This window comes from Lolium perenne, chromosome 2, assembly GCF_019359855.2.
Source record: "Lolium perenne isolate Kyuss_39 chromosome 2, Kyuss_2.0, whole genome shotgun sequence".
Classification (NCBI taxonomy): Eukaryota; Viridiplantae; Streptophyta; class Magnoliopsida; order Poales; family Poaceae; genus Lolium; species Lolium perenne.
The window spans coordinates 33,780,516-33,784,689 of record NC_067245.2 but is presented as its reverse complement, the minus strand read 5'-3'; the positions used below and the strand labels follow the sequence as shown (position 1 = coordinate 33,784,689).

At 37.9% G+C, this 4,174-nt stretch overlaps 1 long non-coding RNA gene across 1 annotated transcript; it reads left to right on the top strand.

Annotated features, from left to right (window-relative positions):
* Positions 1–661: 661 nt before the first annotated feature.
* On the top strand, positions 662–1,636 carry LOC127329866 (uncharacterized). The gene is made up of 4 exons (XR_007869038.1): positions 662–806; positions 995–1,079; positions 1,198–1,289; positions 1,389–1,636. It is a non-coding gene; the product is annotated as an uncharacterized lncRNA (long non-coding RNA).
* Positions 1,637–4,174: the final 2,538 nt, after the last annotated feature.

Sequence of the window (4,174 nt, the reverse complement as noted above, 5' to 3'; positions counted from 1 at the left end):
CGTGCAAAAATAGGACCCTGGGCGTTGATTTCGTCCAATTCCGAGAATATTTCCTTTGTAGGATTTCTGAAACCAAAAACAGCAGAAAACAGCAACTGGCTCTTCAGCATCTTGTTAATAGGTTAGTGCCGGAAAATGCATAAATACGACATATAATGTGTATAAAACATGTAGATATCATCAATAATGTGGCATGGAACATAAGAAATTATCGATACGTCGGAGACGTATTAGCATCCCCAAGCTTAGTTCCTGCTCGTCCCGAGCAGGTAAACGATAACAAAGATAATTTCTGGAGTGACATGCCATCATAACCTTGATCATACTATTGTAAGCATATGTAATGAATGCAGCGATCAAAACAATGGTAATGACATGAGTAAACAAATGAATCATAAAGCAAAGACTTTTCATGAATAGTACTTCAAGACACTATAAGAAAAAAGTCATGTAGAGACGCTATGCATTTGACGCTTTTTATTTCGTCCCTACATCCATAGTCGAGTTGTTTGTTAAGACGTTTGTTGAGACGCACCACATATCGTCCTAAACTTGGGATTTACACACTAATTAAAAAAAATACTTAACTATTAATAACCTACAGATCTGCAGTCACCCAGGATTAGGCCAAGTAGTTGTATTCCCCGCCCCAAGATTAACCTAAGCCGCCGGCCGCGGCGCTAACCAATCAAGTCGAACTATCACTCCGGCGGCCATAGGTGCTAAGTACTATGCATCTATGGAGATCCATGCGACTACGATTCTGAGGATAAATCCGGTTGCTGACTCGGTCATCGTTGAATCGGGTGAGTTCTTCCTTGCCGATTAAATTAGCTCTTTGTTGGCGAGTGTTGGAGTCCATTAATTGTTCCTTTCCGCTGGAGTCGATCATCATTCCTCATTGCCCCTAGCCTCCTTATTCCTCTCTGCAAGTAATTACCAATTCCGCTTTATCCCCTCTAAGATCTCTGGAACATTTTTTTATCTGATGCAGATTAGTGTCCGTCCTCTTATTTTTCTGTTGATCATGGATATTGAGGTATATTTTCACTGAATGAACGAGCCAACACGTGGAGGTGGTATGCAAAGCTACGCACCTATTGCATCGGCCAAGCAGAACGTAAATTTTATCTTCTGGATTCGAATTATGTACTGGAACTGACGCCTTGTCATTTTGGATTTTGGTTTTATCTACAGACGGAATCAAGTTTGGCTGGACTCATCTAGTATATGCACGTGTAGTCTTCTATCATATTGGATCTCCAGGGTAAAAAATAATGCTGCACACGGTAAATGGTAGTATTACTCTGAGATCATAGAATATTATTAAGTCGCTCTAAAATTGGTAGAGTAGTACGTAGAATACCTATTGATGTTTGCTCGTGTAGTTATCGCATTGCAGGATACTATTTGTGAAGATTTTTCAAGCGGCATAGTAGAGAGAAAAGAAGGTCTGCATAAGCAGTGAACCAGACAGATGATTTGGAGATCTAACAGATTTAATCCCGTTCGTTATGAAAAATATACAAAAAAGTTTAATTGTACTGTTTGTTCAAAAAAAAAGTTCAATTGTACTCTATTATTTAGTGCTGTATGTAAATCTTTGTAAGGATGTACATTTAACTTGTAAAGTGCAGTTGCCATCAAATGATAATATATTGATTTTTTTTCTGCGGTGCACTATGTTTTTGTAATGCCTTCTGTCTATTGATGGATAAAATATGATTAGTCATATGTTGTGCACTCGTGCAATTTTTGCAAAAATTTGAAGAATAAATTAATTTATATTTAACACAACATAATATCCGTCCAAGGATGCAATAAAAGTGTCTCAATGCCGGTAGAGATGATATGTTGGGTATTTACAAAGCGTCTCTATTCGAGTAAACACGTTTTTGAAAATGTCTTATTTTTGTTTAGGGACGCTGGACAATACGTCTTTACGAAATTTGAGACGGTGCATAAGAAGACGCTCCTACAACGCTTTATAGCAGCGTCTTTACAACCACGTAGAGATGAAATTTAGCGTCTCTAGCCTTTAACATTGATGTCTTTACATGACCTTTTTCTTGTAGTGAGACAAGCATCAATAAGTCTTGCATAAGAGTTAACTCATAAAGCAATAAATCAAAGTAAGGTACTGAAGCAACACAAAGGAAGATTAAGTTTCAGCGGTTGCTTTCAACTTATAACATGTATATCTCATGGATATTGTCAACATAGAGTAATATAACAAGTGCAATATGCAAGTATGTAGGAATCAATGCACAGTTCACACAAGTGTTTGCTTCTTGAGGTGGAGAGAGATAGGTGAACTGACTCAACATAAAAGTAAAAGAAAGGTCCTTCAAAGAGGAAAGCATCGATTGCTATATTTGTGCTAGAGCTTTTATTTTGAAAACATGAAACAATTTTGTCAACGGTAGTAATAAAGCATATGTATCATGTAAATTATATCTTACAAGTTGCAAGCCTCATGCATAGTATACTAATAGTGCCCGCACCTTGTCCTAATTAGCTTGGACTACCGGGATCATCGCAATACACATGTTTTAACCAAGTGTCACAAAGGGGTACCTCCATGCCGCCTGTACAAAGGTCTAAGGAGAAAGCTCGCATTTTGGATTTCTCGCTTTTGATTATTCTCAACTTAGACATCCATACCGGGACAACATGGACAACAGATAATGGACTCCTCTTTAATGCATAAGCATGTAGCAACAATTAGTGTTCTCATATGAGATTGAGGATATATGTCCAAAACTGAAACTTCCACCATGATTCATGGCTTTAGTTAGCGGCCCAATGTTCTTCTCTAACAATATGCATGCTCTAACCATTAAGTGGTAGATCTCCCTTACTTCAGACAAGACGGACATGCATAGCAACTCACATGATATTCAACAAAGAGTTGATGGCGTCCCCAGGAACATGGTTATCGCACAACAAGCAACTTAATAAGAGATAAAGTGCATAAGTACATATTCAATACCACAATAGTTTTTAAGGCTATTTTGTCCCATGAGCTATATATTGCAAGGCAAATGATGGAAATTTAAAGGTAGCACTCAAGCAATTTACTTTGGAATGGCGGAGAAATACCATGTAGTAGGTAGGTATGGTGGACACAAATGGCATAGTGGTTGGCTCAAGGATTTTGGATGCATGAGAAGTATTCCCTCTCGATACAAGGTTTAGGCTAGCAAGGTTTATTTGAAACAAACACAAGGATGAACCGGTGCAGCAAAACTCACATAAAATACATATTGTAAACATTATAAGACTCTACACCGTCTTCCTTGTTGTTCAAAACTCAATACTAGAAATTATCTAGACTTTAGAGAGACCAAATATGCAAACCAAATTTTAGCAAGCTCTATGTATTTCTTCATTAATGGGTGCAAAGTATATGATGCAAGAGCTTAAACATGAGCACAACAATTGCCAAGTATCAAATTATTCAAGACATTTTAGAATTACTACATGTAGCATTTCCCGATTCCAACCATATAACAATTTAACGAAGAAGATTCAACCTTCGCCATGAATACTATGAGTAAAGCCTAAGGACATATTTGTCCATATGCAACAGCGGAGCGTGTCTCTCTCCCACACAATGAATGCTAGGATCCATTTTATTCAAACAAAAACAAAAACGAAAACAAAAAGACGCTCCAAGCAAAGCACATAAGATGTGACTGAATAAAAATATAGTTTCAGGGGAGGAACCTGATGATGTTGTCGATGAAGAAGGGGATGCCTTGGGCATCCCCAAGCTTAGACGCTTGAGTCTTCTTAAAATATGCAGGGGTGAACCACCGGGGCATCCCCAAGCTTAGAGCTTTCACTCCTCTTGATCATAGTATATCATACTCCTCTCTTGACCCTTGAAAACTTCTTTCACACCAAACTTCAAACAAACTCATTAGAGGGCTAGTGCATAATCAAAAATTCACATGTTCAGAGGTGACACAATCATTATTAATACTTCTGGACATTGCACAAAGCTACTGGACATTAATGGATCAAAGAAATTCATCCAACATAGCAAAAGAGGCAATGCGAAATAAAAGGCAGAATTTGTTAAAAACAGAACAGTCCGTAAAGAAGAACCTGGAAGGGGCACTTAACTTGCTCAAACGGAAAAACTCAAAACTAATGAAAGTTGCGTACA